The 21,843-nt window shown below is 42.5% G+C and overlaps 1 protein-coding gene across 2 annotated transcripts in view; it reads right to left on the reverse strand.

Annotated features, from left to right (window-relative positions):
- The window catches only part of SYNE1 (spectrin repeat containing nuclear envelope protein 1), a 467,802-nt gene extending 465,812 nt beyond the window's left edge, over positions 1-1,990 (reverse strand). For both annotated transcript variants that reach the window (XM_053590506.1, XM_053590504.1), the window contains exon 1: positions 1,927-1,990. The gene's annotated coding sequence lies outside the window, so the exon portion shown is untranslated. The remainder of the gene's footprint in view (positions 1-1,926) is intronic.
- Between the last annotated feature and the right edge of the window lie 19,853 nt (positions 1,991-21,843).

Genomic DNA, 21,843 nt, shown 5'->3' on the forward strand with positions numbered 1-21,843 from the left:
AATAAGTAATAGTCCATTCCCTAGAAGAAAGGAATATAAACAAGCAATCAAAAGACAAAGTATGGAGCAGATCAGCATGAAAAATATTGTGTTATAATCCAATTTTGGTTTTTGTAAGCCTGGAGTATATAAGTTACACCCGCAACCTTCTTTTTGTACTTTGCTAGAATAGATATTGCACTTATTGCCAAACCTAAGTTCTCGTTAGATTAGACCACAAGGAAATATACATTGGTGAGAGGAGAAATACAGACATCCCTGCAGAGGCATTTGGGCCCCTGTCACATCCAGGCCACAGGGTGCGGCTGCAGTAGGTACAGATGGAGCTGTGCCAATGTCAGCAGCCCTGCCCAGTTATGGGCTTCCGACACACTGGCACAGTCAGACCACCTTTCAGTTCTAAGACCCTGTGTGTGCTGCATAGTTATACAACAGCAGGCCCCAAGGCAGCACCAAGAAATTCTTTAAAATATTCTTATAGTAAACTAGCTTTCTCCAATCCCCACTCCCTGCCAGGAAGGAATCAAGTGAAACAAAGAAAAAAAAGAAAAGAGTTCTTATACAGGGGCAACCAGGACAAAAGCAGACCAGCCCGTGAAAAATCATGTGTTAAGAAAGGTTAAAGTGAGGACAGAAGGTGAGTGTCGAGCAAATATTTTTCAGAGGCTAGCAATATTATCTAGGTCAGTCTGGAGATGTTTCTTTATCTCAACACCAAACATATTTAGTATTGATCGGGCACATTTTGTTCTAAGTCTGCCACAAAGTAGTGAAGCGATGAGAAAACATGGATAGGTATTTCATGTTTCTATCCATATTACGCATCTTTTTCACCACAGGGAATAAAAAGCCTCTCAAAGAACAACCCTCGTGACTCAGGATTAAAGCAACGTTTAATGCAGATGTAGGTCATATTAATAACCTTTGCCGGATTGAGAATTATTGCACTTTCTCATGCATAGGTGGAGGCTTCTGTATACAAAGGCTACCTTTAGGGAAGTGGTTCTCAGACCAAGAACACACGGGCATTAAAAAAAAAATAAAATTCATTTTGAACTTTCCTAACATTCACAAAAAAATTCTGGATACATACAAGTTTTGCACCCCAAATGGAAAGCTCAGAAAAGAACATTCGGGGATGCTATCGTTTCACAGCTGATATCTCCCCCAGAGCTGGACCTGAACGTCCAGCGTCCAAACGCTGCTACCCCATCAGCACAACCTCTTCTCCCAGGGGCTCTCCGGCCTGCGCGGCTGAAGCTGCTTCATTCTGCGCTCTGCTCCTGCCTTCTGCGATGCACCTGCCGCCCTGTGAATCACCGTTTCCCAGAACTCCCCCCGCAGCAATGCGAAATCTCTGTCTGAAACGCATCTTTCTCCACAGGAGATTAAAGTTATCTTGCCCTCTAGTGCAGGCTCTGCCTGAAAGCAATTGCACGGTGACAGCGCCGCTGGCATCTGACGTGCCCAGGCCTCGCACAGCCTTCAGCCAGCCGCTGGGCTCCCCTTGCCCCCGCCCCCACCCCCCGCCCTTACTGAAATAGTCGGGGGTGGGGTGCAGGAAGCGAGGCTCCTAGAATTCGCTCAACGCCCTACATCTCCCTTCTGATGGTAGCAACCCAACAGAGCATCACAGTAAGAGGGAGGCTACCTTTGGCTTCTGCTTCACTGGAGCCCAGGGGATGTGCCACAAGCGGAAATGACAACTCAGAGAGGGGGCTATTCATAGAGTATCGACGTAGGAGACGCAGAGAGGCTCCCAACCTCATCCCCTTCTCCATGAGTGTAACACACGCACGCACACCACCGCCACCAGCCCTCCCTCCCAGCAAGTGCCCGGGCCTCAGCGTGCAAGCGCAAACTTGCCTACAATGTCCCTGCAGCCGGCTTCCTCTTGCACCTCTCTGCCTGCCTGTCTCCTTTTACCTTCTCTCTCGGCCTCGTTCAGGTTCCCAGCAGCCAGGAGAGTCGAGCGAAAAGCCTCCTCCCGGCTCGCGGCGGCGCCCAGGCTGCGCCAGCCCTGTCTCCGAGCGCGGGTGCAGTCCGAGGGCTGCAGGGAGCCCGGGCGCCCTGGTGACGGCGCGCAACAGTCCCGGCCGGCCGCGACCCGGCGCCCGCGCTCAGCCTGGCCGGCTGGCCCACCCGCGTCCGGCCCCGCGCTCTCCCCGCCGCTCTCCCCGCCCTCCGCCAGCTGGGGGTGAGGCCTCCCAGCTCCCGCCTCCCGCAGCCGCGGCTCGTGTCGCAAGGGAAGGTCGCCGGGGCGGGTTGAGATTCCCGGCGGGGCCAAGGTCCCCCCACCCCCGGCGCGCCACGCCCCCTCCCCGGCCCGGTCCCCGCGCCGGGCTCCGCCGGGATGAGCGGGTTCCTGGACTGGGGCGGGGACCCCGAGGCTGGCTCGCCCGCTGCCGCTACCTGCCGAGGGACCTGCACGGCCTCCGGCTTTCTCCGCCACTGCAGAGCCGGCCTGGGACCCACCCTCTGCGCGAGCCCCTGCGGGTCCCCCTCCCGGGGGTCCAGGTGCGAAGGAAACGGCCCGGAGCGCCGGGACGCGCCGGCTCCAATGCCAACTTTGCCCAGGATTTCCAGCGCCCTGTTGACCTCTCAGAGCAGAGCCTGTCCTGAAAGGCTGGGAGGTTCCCCGACTGTCCCAGGAAGGACGCGACGCAGTGCGGGGAGCGCATTCGCAAGCTCCTTCCCATCAACTTCCAGAAAGATCCTAACAGTTGGCCTTCCAGCTGTCAAATCAGTAGCAAATACTAAATATTTAAAGGAGACTAGTCAGGTTTGTTAAAGGTGTTTGCTATTGTTGTTTATAATGCTGAAATTTCTCAAGAATGCACCTGATATTTTAGTCGTATTAATTCTTGATTACTTATTAAGATATGTTAAAAAAGAATCGTTAGATTGTTCAGAGACACTGCGTGCATGCTGTACACCGTGGAGTCATTTAAATCTTTTATCACAAGTCCTTATAGTGTAAAAGAAACCCTGGGGTTGCTTAGTAGCATTTGGGAGAATTTATTTTGTTGTAGTTTCATGGTTTCCAAGCAGAGTCAAACACAGCCTCTCTTCACCAACAATGAGGTCCAAGGCCAACAGGGTCAGTGCAGCTAAAATAATTCAAATTATGTTGCAAGAAACTTAATAATAATCACTCCCTTAAATCATTAATCTGAACAAAACAATATTTTAATCTCTAAATTTGCTCAATGGAAAAAGCAGTTTATAAAGTAGATGAAATTTCTCCTTGCCTCCTGCCTTTGCCCCACTGACTGCCAACATTGCCACTACTCAGCTTTCCATTTTCTTCAAATTCTCTTTCTGCTAGATTTTACCAAAATAATAACATTGAAACAAATCTGGTAATCCAACCTTATGTATTCTTTTTCGTGTGTTTATATTTTCTTTAGAGTTCAAAGAATTAATATCTAACTGGGGCACCCGATATATCAGGAGGTTGCAAGGGGGAGAAGGGTTGGATCAGCACCAGCCCATGCCCTATCTCTATTTAAGTGTGATTCCCATCAAGGACCCCAGAGCTCCTCCTGTGGGTAACCACTATTTTAGGTCAACACTCTCACCTAGGGGACCCCCTAATACCAGAATCTTCAGGCCTGCCCCTCTGAAGGAAGGGATGAAACAGTGTGAACTCACCCTCTAAATCCCTGCCTTCATATAGCCAATTTACCCTGCTGGCTTCTAAGGATTGGCTAGGAAGATGTTCTCCCAACGTGATATTCTGTGTGTTAAGCAGCTGCCTCCTTGGATTAATTTACTTGAAAATTCAGGCGTATAAACGCAAGCCTGAAAGATTGCTTCCACCAATTTCCACTCGGTTTCTGGACCTAACCTCTGTTCCCCAAGCCCATGCAGAAGCACAGGGCTGTTTGAGTGGTTTTGGTTCTCTGATAAGCTGAACTTGCACTGAGTTTATCCTCCAGAGAAGGACTAAGCACATTTTAGAGGTTTGGAAAGGACTTGTCTTTTTCACCCTCCACCCCCAGGAAGGGTTTGTAGTTCTATTTATTCCATAGCTATTATTTTAAAACCTACCACATACCAAATATTATTCCAAACACTGGGCCTACAGCAATTTCCAAATCTGACCTGGTTCTTGCCTTCTCTGAGCTTACAGTCTGATCAAGGAGAGACAGACATTTGTTAAAGAACCACACACATATTTAGAAAACTCAGTTCTCCAAGAAAAGGCAAATGTTGCTATGAGAGCTTTCAACAAGAAGAATTCATTTATTTCAGGGATCAGACAGACATTGCTAAGGAAGTGGCATCTGAGCTATGAGGTACAGGAAGGAGGATGGTGTGAGCTGGGTAATAGGGGGAACATGGGGGGTTGGAAGAGGGCTTCAGACGGAGGGAATAGCACGTGCAAAGGCTCTACGGAATAAAAGCACCGAGGAGGATGATCGGGACTGGAGACTGATCTGGCTGTAGGAGAGACAGCAGGAAAGGGGGACAAGAGGCTGAGCAAATGGTGGGTCCTGTGAGGCTCAAAACAGAGCAAAAGGCAGACTATGCCAGTCTTAAACACAACTCTGAAGGGATGAGTCTTAACATTAAGCCAGTAAAGTGTTTTCAGTAGGTGGAACAACATTGCTTCAATTTATGTTGGAAATCTTCTCATTGGCTATAATGTGGAAAACAGATTAGAAGCCGGCCAAAATCAATGAACATGAAGCAGTTAGGAAGGTGCTGCAGTAATCCTTTAGAAAGGGTTATGCCTTTTGTTATTAGAGTGATAGTCGTGGAAAAAGTAGATGGATTTGAGAGATCTTTATAGATGAAACTCACAGGGCATAAGGCTGTGTGCTGTGCTCTAGACTAAATGATTATTCCTCCCACCCACCCCCAAATTCATACGTTGAAGGCTAATCCCCAGTATGATGGTATGAGAAGGGGAGCCTTTGGCAGTGATTAGGTCCTTAGAGTGGAGCCTTCTTGAATGGGGTCAGTGCCTTTATGAAAGGGACTTGGAAAGGTCCTAGTCTCTTCTGCCATGTGGGAACAGAGCCATCTATGAACCAGAAAGTTGGTGTCAAGACACAGAATCTGAAAACACCTTGGCCTTGGACTTCCAGTCACCAGAACTGTGAGAAATAAATGTCTATTTCTTGTTTATCAGCTACTTAGTCTATGGTATTATACTATAACAGTCCAAATGGACTAAGACTTGTGCCAAAAGGAAGTTAAAAGAGTATAGTGGTGGGCGGCACCTGTGGCTCAGTGAGTAGGGCGCCGGCCCCATATGCCAAGGGTGGCGGGTTCAAACCCAGCCCCGGCCAAACTGCAACAAAAAAATATCCGGGCGTTGTGGTGGGTGCCTGTAGTCCCAGCTACTTGGGAGGCTGAGTCAAGAGAATCACCTAAGCCCAGGAGTTGGAGGTTGCTGTGAGCCGTGTGACGCCATGGTACTCTATGGAGGGCAATAAAGTGAAACTCTATCTCTACAAAAAAAAAAAAAAAAAAGAGTATAGTGGTTAAAGTCTGGGGTTTTAGGCTGAATGCAGTAGCTCACACTTGTAATCCTGGCATTCTGGGAGGCCAAGGCAGGAGGATCACCAGAGGCCAGGACTTGAGACCAGGCTGAGCAAAAGTGAGACCCCGTTTCTACTAAAAATAGAGAAATTAGTTGGGTGTTGTGGCAGGCACCTATACTTTCAGCTACTTGGGAAGCTGAGGCAGGAGGATCGCTTGAACCCAGGAGTTTGAGGTTGCTGTGAGCTAGGCTGATGCCACAGCACTCTAGCCTGGGGTAACAGAGTGAGAATGCCTCAGAAAAAAATTCTTAGGTTTTAAAGCCTAAAAGGCCTAGATTTGAGATCCAATTCTATCATTATCTATCTTTGCGATTTGGCTAGTAATTTAACCTCTCCTGAATTCAGATTTGACAAACCTAAAATTCAGTGTTATAATAGTATCTCATTCACAGGGCTGTTGTGGGGACTAAATGAGCTAATACCTAGAAGACATTTAGTACTTTAGTGCCTGGTATCTAGTCAAGAGATACAGGATATAATTAGCATCATTGTTCTAGTTGTCATTACTATTATTCTAGATATTCCCTAATTTGGCAACTAAAGTGGAAATAGGACACAAGAACCTGAGAAAAGCAAAATATAAGCCACTTTGCCATGGAAGCCACCTAGTCTTCTGTTCCACCAAGCCCAAGGCTTTTCCTCATCTGTCTTCTTTTCACTCAATCCTGCATAAAATCCTGTTCTCTGACATCATTACAGCTTGGTCCTCAATATTTCCTGTCTGCATTAACAGGGGGTAACAATGTGCCCTGAGCATGCAGCGTGCCTTCCACTAGGCTTTATCCCCAGGCCTACATCATTTATTCTTTAATCTGTAAAGTAAGTTATCATTCTCACATGAAGTGTCAAATGATCTTTTGCACTTCTATCATTCCTATTTTATACAATTACATTCATACCATGGCAAAAAATTGCCATAATTAAAATATGATGTTGATTTATCAGAAGCAGCAGCCCCAAGTTCTTACAGAAAGTGCATCTTTACTCAAACACATTTGCAACTCAAGGAATGGGTCTCTTCTCCCATCTCCCTCCCTTAAATGCAAGTCTCTTCAAAACCAACCTATATGCATAGCACAATGAAATTCTGATCAAAACGGATCTCTTACTTTTTAAAGGTAAGGGGACATCATGCCCTCAGCCTTCATGCAGTCAGTAATGGTTTACTGGGTGTTAGAAACTTGGGAGCCACTCGCTTTATAATGGCTTCAAGGGGAATCAATATAGCCTGCAGACAAGGGAGAAAAGAGCAGACAGGGAAGTTGGGACCCATTTTCCTAGCAAAGAAGCCTCAGGAGGATTTGGGGGTTCAGATAGTCAGACTCACCCCAATCCTCCAGAATACCCTTCCATTCTCATACCTCCCTGTTTATAGTAAGGGGCTTAGCTGTTTGCTGCCACATTATCATGTCTCAGAATTTTATTTTACATCGGTAATGAGGTTTTCCCTTAAGCAAATGCAACCAAGTCAGACAAGATTCCCACCTTTGAAGATTTGGAACAAGTATTGGCATAAAATATCGCATCAGTCAGGATTTCATTAAAGAATAATCAAACTAACTTGAAGATTGTTGGGAAGACCGGAGAAGTGATCATCGGTGTGGCTGCCTTTGGCTTTCAGGTAGAACCATGGCAGGTGCAGTCCAGAACTCAGCAAGTTGCTGCTGCCACCCAGAGGTCAAGATGCTGCTGCAAACCCCCAGCAGCATCACAGCTGCCTGGCTCTGAGGCTAGTCCTGGTGATGGAGCTTGGTGCTCAGCCAGCCACTGTGAAACTACTACCATTGCTGCTGGAGGGAGAATTTCTTAGGGTCTTCTTTGCCTTCCAATTCCATAAAAGAGCACTGGCAGAAAGTAAATTTCATCCAAAACCCTGAGGAAAGAGAGTCTAGGAAATGTAATCCTCGCGCTTCTTTCTATCCCTGAGATATAGGAAACAGCACAGGAAAGGTTGTGAATGAAGGTTGTTTGCCAACAAACAATATCCAGGACAAACACAGATTTGGGCTGAACTCGTTAAATCAAGTATTTATTAATATTAAAACTCACTGTAATTCTAGTTTAAGAAGTTACAGCTTTTTAAATCGACTATAACTCATGTTGATATTGTTTTAAAGTTAGGTTTTCAAGTTATTTTTTTTAAGGGCATGAAATATTTTAGCACTGCTGATAAATGTTAAGATGCCATTAATTCCCCATCGTAAATTTCTTGTCTCTTTCTCTGTGTAGATCCTTCAGGAGCTGTTTGACTTAGTAGATGATTGTTTTTCTTCCCCACTTTAGTCACCCACTCCTATGGTCAGAATCTTGAGCTTGCCATCATCAGTAATGACAATTATCTGTGATGACAATCTGAGTTGTAAGCATCCTGGTTCCGGACCATGCCCCTTTCATTCTCAGTCCTCTCCCTCCGGAATTCCAGTTCCAATAATCCCTCAACTGAATAAGACCTTACATACATTGGCAGGGTCTCTGCTAGCCCTTAAAATGCCCTTCTTTATTAGATATCTAAAAGTAAATCTGCCATTCAATCCTGTAATCCCTCTACTGGGCATATACCCAGAAGACCAAAAATCACATCATAACAAAGATATTTGTACCAGAATGTTTATTGCAGCCCAATTCATAATTGCTAAGTCATGGAAGAAGCCCAAGTGCCCATCGATCCACAAATGGATTAATAAATTGTGGTACATGTACACCATGGAATATTATGCAGCCTTAAAGAAAGATGGAGACTTTACCTCTTTCATGTTTACATGGATGGAGCTGGAACATATTCTTCTTAGTAAAGTATCTCAAGAATGGAAGAAAAAGTACCCAATGTACTCAGCCCTACTATGAAACTAATTTAGGGTTTTCATATGAAAGCTATAGCCCAGTTACAACCTAAGAATAGGGGGAAAGGGGAAAGGGAGGGGAGGGAGGGGGGAGGTGGGTAGAAGGAAGGGAATTGGTGGGATTACACCAGCGGTGCATCTTGCAAGGGTATATGTGAAACTTGGTAAACGGTCTGTGAAGCTAGTGAATGATGCCCCATGATCATATCAATGTACACAGCTATGATTTAATAAAAAAAAAAATACCCTCGTTTAAACTTTTTGAGACATTTAAATTAAATTTTTGGAAATGGGGGCGGCGCCTGTGGCTCAAGGAGTAGGGCGCCAGTCCCATATGCCGGAGGTGGCGTGTTCAAACCCAGCCCTGGCCAAAAATCACAAAAAAAAAAAAATTTTTTTTGGAAATGTTTGGATAAAACACAACATTATAGTGGCATCCTCCTGACAACCCAACATAAGTGACTAAAGCAATCAATCGATGGAGGTCTGTTAAGTCCAAGTTTGAGATGCATCCCAAACCCACAATCTGTAGACATATCTGTTACTGTTTTTCCAAAGTGGCGTTGGGAACTCAAATTGTAGAGGGTACAGGAAATAGAGAAAGAAAAAGAAAGGAGTGGGGTGGAAATCAAGACAAATGTTTACATTCTTGTGAGGCCACGAAAATCAACATTTTATATAAGATAAGGTGAATATTAGAAGAGAAAATGGAAGTGAAGGAAGCATGAAATTATGTAGATGTCCCCAAGTAGGTAGAAGAACATTTGGTCTCATCTTGTCTCTGCACTGCATCTTGGAAAATAAATGTATGATGTATTTATTACTAGTACAAAAGTACTAGTGCGGTATTGAACAGGCTCTGATTTTAGGAGCTAGACTTAGCCTGCAGACCTAAGGTTATAATTTGTTATGAGAATCCAGCAAGAAATTCCCTTGTGAATGGTCTGTGAGGGTCCTTGTACCTCACAGATGCCTGGGCCTGTCGTGGCTATCTGGCTGATGCACTGTATTAGTAACAGCTGTTCATTTGGAAGAGCGTGTTGCATGACTCAGCCTCCAGGCTTGACCTTCTCTTTTGCATAAGGAATTGGGAGGGTTAACCTGAGATTTTCATTTTCTTTTATATTCCAGAAAAAATAATAAGTATACAAACCATAAATTTCAAATACAGATGATGCCCACTTGAAAGACTTATCTTGGGGTGTGCAGTATCTAACCCACATTAACCATACGTGGCGGCTCAGTGACTATGGGTCCTAAAGTTATTTTTTCTTTGTTCGTCACTCCCTTAAACTGGTAAAATTTCCTTGTTTAACCATCAACTCATCCCCTGGTATTTATCCTCTTTCCTATCACCTGTCATACTTACTTGGCTAACCTACATACCTTGTTAAAGTCAACTGTGCCTATTTTGTGCCTCCACTTACATTACTGAGGATGGCTAGAGAAAAACTCCATTGTACTAAGAGGTATTCACATTTGTTATCACCAAATCTCATGGCCCTGAATAATCTATTTCTCTAATCAATAACTCTCCTACTTTCCTAAATAAATTTTATACTTTTCCCTATCTTCTCAAACTTCTGATATCTTTCCACACATACATTTTTAGCTGCTAGCCTTGTTTCCTATTTCCCTTGAACATTTTAAGCAATCAAAATAGAATTTCCACAAGCTCCCTTGGGTATCTCCACCAGTGCCCATATGCGGCATTCAAATTTGTCTTCTCTTGCTACGAATGAACTTTAATACTCCTAGCTAAGGCAATCACTCCACTTATACACTCCTTCCATCCCTTTCCACCAACAATATTTTCTAAACTTCCCACAGTCATTCATTACTTTTTTTCTCTTTACTAGTTCATTCCTGTCAGCACATAAATAAGCTATTTCTCCCATATTAACTGAGGGAAAGGAAGAAAGAAAGAAAGAAAGAAAGAAAGAAATGCTCTTGATCCCCACCTGAACTCTGAATACCGCTCCACTTCTCTCCTTCTAAGCAAAACTCCTTGAAAAAGTTGTCTACACTCACCACTGGAAATTTTTCCCCTCCCACTTGCTCTTGAACTCACGGCCAGGCAGCCTTCACCCTCAGCACTCCACCTTATCTAGCTTACAAGGACTTCTTCTTTATTAACTAGATGGTCCTGTTCCTGTCCCTATCTTGACCTATTAGAAGCATTTATTTATTTCCTATTTCCTGCTTTAATTGTTTTCCTCACTTGGCTTCTGAACCCACCACACTCTTCCCTGGTCTTCTCACAGCTTCTGGCTACTGCTTCTTGGTCCCCTCTGCTACTTCCTTTTTATCTACCCAACCTCTCAGCTTTGGGGGCCAAGAATGCAATCTTCAGAGATTTTCTGTTTCCCAGCTGCACTAATTCTTGAAGATCAAACTCAACTTCCTGTCCATTTTTAAATATCACATATATGCTACCAAAACCCAGATTTAAATCTCTAGCCCAGACCTCTCTCCTGAGCTCCAGACTTATATATCCGATGGCCTACTCCAGATTTCCACTAGGAAGTTTAAAGGCATCACAAGTAAAACCTGTCTAAAACTAAGTTTATCATCTTCCCTTCCAAATCTTCCACTGTCTCTGCCTTCCAGTCAACAGCTAATGGTGATCTCATCCTTTTCAGCGGCTCAATCCTAAAGTCTTGGTTTATACTTGAGGATTTTATTTTCTTCATTTTTCACCTTCAGGCACCTGGAAAATCATATTGACTCTGTCATTAAAATGTGTCTATAGAGGGCGCCGGCCCCATATATGGAGGGTGGCGGGTTCAAACCCGGCCCCGGCCAAACTGCAACCAAAAAATAGCCGGGCATTGTGGCGGGCGCCTGTAGTCCCAGCTACTCGGGAGGCTGAGGCAAGAGAATCACTTAAGCCCAGGAGTTGGAGGTTGCTGTGAGCTGGGTGAGGCCACAACACTCTACTGAGGGCCATAAAGTGAGACTCTGTCTCTACAAAAAAAAAAAAAAAAAATGTGTCTATAGAATGTCCTTGTTCTTAGAAAATAAACTGAAATGTTTAGCAATAGGAGAGCATGGTGTCCCCAACATACTCAGGTAGTTCAGAAAAAAGAATAGTACACCGAAAGGTAGAAAGGTGAAAATAAATGGGAACAACGTAAACGACTGATGAGTCGGGTTGAAAGATGGGTGGGAGTTCTGAGTAACACTCTGGAAACCTTTCTTCAGGCTCTGGACAGAGCGCCCATATACCTGAAATCCATTACTCATCAGTTCCACTGTCATCTTTGACCTTTAGGCTATTCTCAATATAATTGTGAGATAAGTCCTATAGCAGTAGCATCAGAAGATGCTACTCCTTTGCTCAAAACCCTCTGAGAGTGTTTCATGCTACTGAGAGGGAAGGCTGATGTCATTTTATGATCTATGTGACCCTACAGAAATTTGCCTCTCAGGTAGGCAGATCCCCACTATGTGGTCTCCATTACAAACCCTCTTCACTCACTTCACTAAATTCCTTGATATTCCTGAAAGTTACTGGACAAACTCTTGCCACGGGACCTTTACATATGATTTTCCCTTTGCTTGGGAACTCAATTCTGAAAATTATTTACATGGCTTCCTCTGACATTTCTTCGGGTCTTTTATCAAGCCTCATCCTCTTAGTAAAATTTTTCCTATGATTCATGACATTTTAAAATTCTCCGCTGTGAACATTATCCCTTCTATGCTTTATTTTCTCCAGCACTTAGCACTAGAACTGTATATATTTTCCTTATTTATCTAGTTTATTTTCTGTCTACTCCTGAAATGGAAGTTCCTTGAGGGAAGATATTTTGTCTGTTTTCTAACTCTTATATTCTCACTATTTATAGTAAACAACATAAAATATACCCCAAAATATTTGTTAAATAAATAAGTGAATAAGAATAATAACCAATATTATTCTTTATGGAATTCTATATATCATCAATTATATAGTTATATTATTGTCAAACCCACTAGGAATTGATTACTCAACTCTCTGGGACATCCTGATTCTCAGTGGGCCATCAACACAAGATAATTTCATGTTTTATGGTATAAAGTGTTATGAAAAGATATTATTTTCTTTTCAGCTCTTAATTCTGTCTCTTCCTCTTGGTTCATAATTGTTTAACTACTCCAAAGCACTTCTGTCACTATCATTTTTATTCTGTTTGGCTGTACAGTGCTCTGCCTGAAATGGTACCGGGTAAGTAGAAGCTCCAACGCTCCCTGATAAATTCGCTTCTGCGATACAGGACTGCTCTTCCTATTTGCCTTGGGTATATGTCACTACCAAGGAATATTAGCATTTTTTTCTTTGCTCATCATATATTAATATCGTCTATCTTTTATCTGTCCTTATTTTTCTTTTCTTCAAAGAAACTCTAGATTTTCTGGATACTTGTAAAAGTTCTTTCACAGGCCAGCACCATTCTGTCTAGCTTGAGTGCATGACTTTCCTAAATATTGTTCAGAACTGAGCTTTTGTTTACAAGATAAGAGTGCCAGTAATGACATCAGGTTGTAGATGAGTTTCAATGGAAAAAGATCACGTGGCTTGAAGAATTTCTTAATTGGATTCCTACAAAGAGTGTTCCAGAGTGGCTGAATGAGCTCACTAGTAAACACAGTTTTTTATTGGCCAGCAGAATAATTTTGAGAAATCACCAGAATCAAATTTATGTGTGAACATGTGTCAGTTTGGACTCACTGTGACGCAAGTAAAAGAAAAGCCAGCTGATGGTGGCAAAAATAAAGAAGATTGATTTGCTTGTGAAAATCCAGTGGGATAGGTTTCCGGATTCATCCCATTTTACATCAAGGATCTGCTGTTTTTCAATTCTCCTCTTCTGCCTCCCACATGTTTTGTTCCTTGTAGGCTGACTCTTCTTATGTTTGTAAGATGCCAAGGAACAGTCATTAGACGAGCACAGACTTCTTGCTTCACCCATTGAGATAGGAAGTACTTCTGTCTAAAAGTTCCAGACAAATGTCTTAAATTTACTCCAATTAGACTTCCCTAGCTTAATGACCTCCTCCCACTAATACCTATGGTCAAAAGGAATTAAAATGTTGTGATTGGTTTTTACCCAATCAGTACTTATCTCTGACACCAAACTTGACATAATATCCTCCCAAAGAAAATAATCTACATAGCAAGATATAGGTATCTGTACTTTCCCCCAAAAGAAAATAGAAGTTACACATACTAGCTTAGAATAATTGGAGGTAAAATGCATTTTTTTAAAAATTTCAGAATATTACAGGGGTACATACATTTTGGTTATTTATTTTTGCATTTGTACATTTTAAGTCAAAGTTATTAGTGTGACCTTCATCTAGAATATGTGCATTGCACCAGTTAAGTGTGAATTTACACTCTCCCTCCTTCTCTACCCACTTAATTTCCTTTGACTTTTATTTCCATATATGTACATAAATATTCATCAACTCGTTCTAATTCAGTATTGATACATGTAGCGTTTTGTTTTCATTCTTGTGATATTTCACTTAAGAGAATGGTCTCCAATTCCATCCAGGTTATTGCAAAAGCAATTAGATTACCATCTTTTTATGGCTTTTTATGAAATGTCTTCTTTTCCTTTGGGTATACCTAGTAGTGGGATTTCTGGACCCAAAGGTAGGTCTACCTTTAGTTCTTTGACTTATATCCATACTACTTTCCATACAGGTCATACAAACAACCCCATTAAAAGACATGAACAGAAACTTTTAAAAGGAAGATAGTCTAAATTTACTATGACCTCTTAACATACTTAGGCCAGCACCTAGTATGCCAAAAGGCAGACAAATCTTCTTCCTAATAATTACGGTATCACATATGTATATCAGGATCCTCCTGTTTCAATGGCTAGAAGCATGGACCAACTGTTCATTTTAATCAATTATATTTATTGTCACCAGCTATACCTCCGATGTCTAAGACAAGCCAGAGGGCTGAAGATGCGAGAGCCCAGTGACGTTGTCCGTGCTGGTCAGCCTTCCAGGGCAGAGCACAGAGCTGGGAGAACAAATGGGAAGGATTCTGTGCAGTATCTGAATCAAAATCTGAGTAAAATAGGAGGGGATAACAAGCCTGTGGAGCTAGCCAACCAAAGTTTCCTACAGGCCCAAGGTATTTTACTCACTAATTTTACTATGACCTCTTAATAAACTTAAAACAGCACTTAGTATCCGAAAAAGTAGACAAATCTTATTTAAAATAATTATAATTTCACATGTGTATTCTCCTACTTCACTGACTAGAAGCGTGACTAACTATTTATCTTACTTAATGATATTTATTCTCAGCAGCTATACCTCCTGTCATAGAAAGGATATTGGCTAACATATGGGGCATATTCCTTAAATTCTAGGAAAGCTTAAAATATACTTCACGTGAAAGATGATCATGTGGTTGGTAGAGGCCTCCTATTCTCTATCTTTCTTGAACATAAAATTGGAGAAAACGTGTTCAGTATGCATGAGATACTTTGGTTAAATAGAGGTAGACAGTTTGGATAACAGGATATGTTAAACCCCAAAAGTTTTTTTGTGATTATCTTTGAGGACAGTTTTGGGATTTCTCTGCCTATGTTCTAAAGTCAATCAGGTAACCCACCGGACCTCAAATGATATAAAAAATTAATTTTGTCTTCCCAAGCACAGAATTGCTCTATGTCCTGGGATGGCTACTGCTATGACAGCTGCTTTGTTTGTGGAGCAGGGGAATATATTCCATCTCCAGCCAAACTATGCTTAGGTGATTCAGATGGCCACACCATCACACTGCTCAGCAAAGTCCCCAGCTTCCTCCATAAAAAAATTTATATGTAATTACAAAAGCACAGAATGACGGCTAGCTCAGAAAAGGCAAATCACAAAATCTAGACAGATATGCAGAACATGCATTCATTTACCCAATACTTAATAAGTTCTTTCCTACATATGTGCCAGGCAAAGTTTTTTGGTGCTTGTTAGAGCAGTGAGCAGAATAAAATCCTTGCTTTCCTGAAATTAATTTTCACAGAAGATAGCAAACAATAGCATAGAAAGTAGACATAAACAATAGACATACAAACATATACTAAAATGATGATCGCGGAGGAAGAAAAACATAGCAGAGACAAAAGATGTGTTGAGTAAATGGGTGAAATTCTAGTTAGCATAATTTCTGAGAAAAGTCCTGAAGGAAGTAAATGAGGAAGTCATAGGGGAAATAGGTGGGGAAAGCATACGGGGGAGACCAAAGGGCAGGTGCAAAGGCCCTGAGGTTCAAAATGCTTTATTCTATTTAAAGAACAGAAAGGAAGCTAAAATATCCAGAGTGAAGTGGATGAGGGGAGAGTCACAGAATACAAGGTCATAGAAATGATGGGCAGTGCTGAAGGACAGATCATAAAAGCCCAGTAGGTCAGTACAGGGAATTGGCTGTTATTCCAGGTGATACGGGAATCCGTTGGAGAATCTGAGCACAAGAATGACAGGGAGCGTCTTGTGTTTTAAGATCAGTGATGAATGTGGTGATAATCAACTGAAGGGTTCAAGTCACAGGCAGGGGAACCAATTAGAAGTCCAGTGTATAGCACAGATGAGAGGTGATGGTGGATTAAGTGAGGGTGGTAAGAACAGATCGAATTCTGAATACATTTCAAAGCTGACGAGATTTATTGACAGACTAAATATGGCATGTGAGAGACAGAAAAATCAACAGGACATTAAGATCAATAGAATGTCTCCAAAGATTTCCTAAGAAAATATTTGAGTTCTAAGAGGTCTGAAATTGGACGTGTGTTATTCTCGTGGGGCAAGTTTTAAGTGAAATTCCAGGCCCATTGGGATGGATAGAATAATAAATATTCTAAACCCCAGGTAAGACCCAAGGTGAATCAAGATGCTGTAAGAATGTCTGAGACAATGATCAGCAGATCTGAATCGGCTCATCCCTTGGCTCATCCCCCATCAGGGATGCCAAAGAGGACAGATGCATCATGGGAGATTTGACTGGTGTGGATTTGGGATATTAGTAACTTGGCATTTGTGGAACAAGGCAGGCACTCATTGGTCAGAGAGGGATTGAGTGACGGACATCAAGGCACTAACACATTGCTAGGAGCTGGGCTGACAGCATAACCAACAAGTCTGCTTAGCTGCTGAGCTGTTGTCTAAGTCTCTTCATAGTGCCTCAACTAAGCCAGGACTGATAATAGAGGCCAGTGCTGGGATGAAACCTATGGGAAACACAGCAGTTTACAGCTCTGGAAGCCAGGAAAGGTGACAGCCTGAAACAATGCACCTGTCTCTTGAAGATTCAAGTGCTAACAATATGATGGTCAATAACAAATTGCAAAAGGCATTTGTATCCTTCTGGGGCTTCTTCAGTCTCTGCTGCCTCAGCTGCTGCCTGCCCCAGTGACTTTTAGTGGTGCGTTCCGTCTGTTCTCTGTGCATATACTAGAGGTGGCTTCTGGGACTTCCTTAGAAGGGTTCCTGGTACTCCTTACTGTTACTGAGTGGCAAAAAAGAAGTATATTTTCAGATAGAGATATGAGGTCTCTCTGTGAGAGATGGAAGCAAGAAATTATTTGGCATTTGAAGAAATGGTGAGGAGTCATAGGCAAAAGCTAAATTCAGGAAGAATGCCTTTGAAGACCAGGATGATTAATCTTTAACCCGCAGAATGAGTGTTGCACTTTAAAAAAGATTTATCCACCTTCCACTTTCAAGGCAAGGATGTATTATTCTATGACATTTGCCATAACAAATTACCACAGTCTGGAGGGTTTAAACAATAGGAATTTATTGTCTTGCACTTCTGGAGGCTGAAAGTCCAAGGTCAAGGTGCTGGCACAGCTGGTTTCTCCTTGGCTTGCAGATGGCTGGCAGCCTTCTCACTGTGTCCTCACATGGCCTTTCATCTGTGAACACACATCCCTGGTGTCTCTGTGTCTTCTCATAAGGACATCAGTCACTTTGGATTAATGCTTCCATTCTAATGGCTTCATTTAACCTTCATTACTTCTTTAAAGGCCCTATCTCTAAATATGGTCATACTGAAGGCTAAAGCTTGAACATATGAACTTGAGGGGGACACCATTTAGTCCATAACTGAGAAATATAAAATCAAAGCCAAGAATACAATTACAAGTTTCCACGTGAGAGGAGATTAGGATCTGAACTAAGCTGATAATAGGGGAAAGGAAGAGACGTCTATGAAAGACATTTCATATGCAAAAGTTACAATGACGGAGAAGCTGATTGAATATAGAGGCCAATAAGGAGGAATGAATGATCAATCAGAACTATTAAGCCTGAGCACCACAAGGAGAAAAAGATTGTCCTTAAACAAAACTAGGGCCTGTTTTCACGTGTATTTGCCTCTTTTATCTGCTTTTTGTTTATTTTCTCTAGATCCCACATCTCTCCCTATTTCTTTCACTATGTCCATCTCTGCCAAATTGCTGCTACAGCAGAAATTCTAACATTGTCCACCCAGTTAATCTTCCTCAAGACAATTCCAGGAACCAGGTCTTTGATCGCCCTTCTATCGTGCCCTGCTCTGTTCCTCTCCCTGCATTTTCAGACGTTGCAACTGCGTCTTTGGATTTCCTTATCTACTTACTGGTTCCTCTGTTTCTCCCGGCTCACCCTCCTCCCTTCCATTTCTGTTGTCATTTCTCATTTAGTCTCAGCTATTGCCCTCTAGAATCATTACGTCCAGCCCATTGCTCGATGATTTATATGTAAAAAGGTCATTTTAAGGGCAATTTATTTTGAAGGGCAATTAATTTTGAATTTTTTGGGAAACAAAACTCAAATAATGAAGTATACTTTATGAACTAAGCGATGCACTTTTGGAACTCAGTTCCCCCAAGAGGTGCCGACTAAAATATGATGGGTTAACACAAACTCAAGAATGAGGGAACCCACATAGGATATTATTTAAAAAATGCATAGGTAAGTTTATTTAGAAAATAAAGTATAATTAAAATTATATTTGTTATTGATACTTAATAACATAAGAAATGTTATGATTTGAGAGTATTTTCTTATGTCTTCGAGACTTCTGTAACAGCAGTGCTTTCAAAATTGTTCTATCTGAATTACACAGGGAAAAAATAATCTGATTCATAAATGGGCAACGGACCTGAATAGACATTTCTTAAAGCAAGAAATACAAACGGGTTAACAGACACATGAAAAAAATGCTCGACATTACTAATCATTAGGGAGATAAATTAAAACCACAATGAAATATCACCTCACACCTGTAAGAGTGGCTGTATCAAAAAAATAGCTGGGTATTGTTGCCCCTGCCTATAGTCCCAGCTACTGGGGAGGCCAAGGCCGGAAGATCTTTTGAGTTCAGGAGTTTGAGGTTGCAATGAGCTATGATGATGTTACTGCACTCTAGCTTGGGACAACAGAGTGAGACTCTATCTAAAACAAAAAAGGACAAAGGTAGCAAACAGGTGGAGAAAGGGGAACCCCTGTGCACTGTTGGTGAGGAAGTAAATTAGTACGGCCATTGGGAAAAAAAAATATGGTTTTTTCTCAAAAACCTAAAAATAAAACTACCATATGATCCAGCAAGCCTACTTCTGTGTATTTACCCAAGAGGAGATGTCTGCTCTTGTTTATTGCAGCGCTATTCACACGTCAAGTTTTGGAAACACTGAAGTGTTTATTAACAGATAAACCAATAAACAAATGTGTAGTATATACACAATGGAATACTATTTATCCTCAAGAAAGAGGAAATGTAGTTATTTGCAACAACATGGATGAACTGGAGAACCTTACGCTAAGTGAAATAAGTCAAGCACAAAGGTAAACACTGCCTGTTCTCACTTACACGTGGCATCTAAAACAATGGAACTCCTAAAGCAGAGGGAAGTATGGTGGATACCAGAGGCTGGGTGGGGGGACTGAGAGGATGACAGGCAAAGGGCACAGAGCCTCGGGTGGATAGGAAGAATGATCTGATTTTATTTTAGACATTTCACACAGAGTGGTGAATATAGCTAATAATCAAGTGCTGCACATTTCAATATTAGATTTCAAATGTTCTCATCATAAAAATAGTACATATTTGAGGTGAAAGATATGTTAATTAGCTTGATCCATTAAAAATAGGAACCTCACTTTGTACTCCATAAATATATATCACTATTAATTTTCAAAATTAAAAAAGACAGTAATATTTGGGTTGTAGCACATGTAAGAATAGTGTATTTCCTTGAAATGAACTGACCATCAAATTTTTTTTTTTTTTCAGAGATGGAGTCTCACTTTGTCACCCTCAGTAGAGTGCCGTGGTGTCATACTTCACACAAACCTCCAGCTTCTGGGCTTAGGTGATTCTCTTACCTTTGCCTCCCAAGCAGCTGGGACTACAGGCACCTGCCACAACACCCGGCTATTTTTTTGTTGTAGTTTGGCTGGGGCCGGGTTCGAACCCACACCCTCCATATATGGGGCCTTGCCCTACTCACTGAGCCACAGGTGCCACCCTGACCATCAGATTTTTTTTGCCATAATTTTTTTCCCATTATCAGAGGTGATATGTGGGATACTACGGAGTCTTAGTCTGTGTGGGCTGTTGTAACACAACATTTGTAACATAAACAATAGAAGTGTGTTTCTTCCCAGTTCTGGAGACTGGGAAGTTCAGGATTGAAACACCTGCAGAGTCAAGGCCTGGTGGGGGCCTATTTTCTGGCTCACTCTAGCTGTGTCCTCTTGTGGTAGAAGGGGCAAGCCAGCTTGTTAGAGCTTCTTTTATAAGATACTTACCCTGAGGGTGCTGCTCTTAGGATGCAATTACCTTCCAAAGTCCCTATCTCCTAATATGGTCACATTGGTGATTAGGTTTCAACATATGAATATGGGGGGAACACAAACATTCAGACCACTGCTATGGTGACAGGTAAGGCATTCTTAACATTGATGAATGGTGGGACTGAATAAGTCTATGAGCCAAGAAGGCAAATCTCTGCATTGATTTCATTTCCATCCCTGCCTGTGTGGACAGAGCACCATTCTCTGTATGATGGAAGAGGACCAGTGTAATCAAGCTGATAGTAGATGCCTGGCTGGGCCCCTGGGAATGGTGCTATACCAAGGGTCGTAGTTATTGCTGTTTGCAGATTGGCCTCAGTGCTTGTAGGGGACAGATCAGCCTCAAGGAGGGGAAGTCTGTGTTCTTAAGTGCAAGCACAGCCTCCATCTGTGTCACTACAGTCACCTTGCGCACAGGCTCCTTAATCAGCACATAGCAAAGGAAAGGGACTGACAGCTGCAAAGTAATCCTGTCCAGGAGGACCATCTCCACCCAGGTGTGGCCCCTGGGAAGCATTTATGTGGAAAACAAACACATTCACACTCGCTTCCTATTATCAGGACCCTACCCATATATTCACAGTTCTCCAGATCTTCTTATAATAGATTGTCTAATTTTGTTATTTCCAAGTCCCTCTCCAGATGACAAACCTGCTAGTTTGTTCAAGAATCATTACAGAACAATAGCTCAGGCCGTCTCTTCTACAAAGTGAACAGTCATATATACCCCTCCAATGTCTGACGAACAGGAGGATTTTCTGTCATTATTTTTCCAGGGACACCACCGAGTGGGTGCAGAGCAGTGGCTGTTCACTTTGAACTCTGCTGGCACAGCAGGAGTTCATCTTCATGCAAGGCTCAGATTGTCCTGTGATTGATCATAGGAAATTTCCCAGGAGGTCATAGGTTTAGGATGAAGGCGAGGTGGTAAAGCAGTGAAATGAAAGTCTGAGTCGCATGCCATTGCTTGCCTCACAGACACAGTGGGCTGGGCCTCGTGGACACTACTTCCACCTGACACTGTGATGCTGCTGTGCTTACCCAAGTTCAAGGTGCAGTGGTTGTAGAATACTCAGTTCAGTACATGCAATAGGCTTCATGGTCACCTGCTGTGTGAGTTTCCCAGGGTTACCCTAAGTACCACGCTAAGCAGCTTACAACAAGAGAAGTTTATTCTCTCACAGTCTGGAAGCTGGAAGTCCCAAATCAAGGTGTTGACCGGGCCATGATCCCTCAGAAGGCTCAGAGGAGAATCTTATTCCTGTCTTTCTCATAGCGTCTGGTGTTGTTAGCAACCTTTGACTTTCCTTGTCTTGTGAAGCTGTTGCTCTGATTTCTGCCTCTGTTATCACGTGGCATTCCCCTTCTGTGTCTACCACACTGAGTTAAGGACTCACGATATTCCAGTATAACCCCATTTTAACCAATTACATCTGCAACGAACCTATTTCCAAATAAGAGCATGTTCTGAGGTTGTAAAGAAGGACAAAAATTTTGAGAGGGGATCTTATTCAGCCCAGTACACCTGCTGTCCCATGGTCAGATGTTCAGCCTCTACCAGGGTCAGGAAAACTCTTTCCTAATCAAGAACGGTATTTTTAAAG

This window comes from Nycticebus coucang, chromosome 5 (genome assembly GCF_027406575.1).
Source record: "Nycticebus coucang isolate mNycCou1 chromosome 5, mNycCou1.pri, whole genome shotgun sequence".
Classification (NCBI taxonomy): domain Eukaryota; kingdom Metazoa; phylum Chordata; class Mammalia; order Primates; family Lorisidae; genus Nycticebus; species Nycticebus coucang.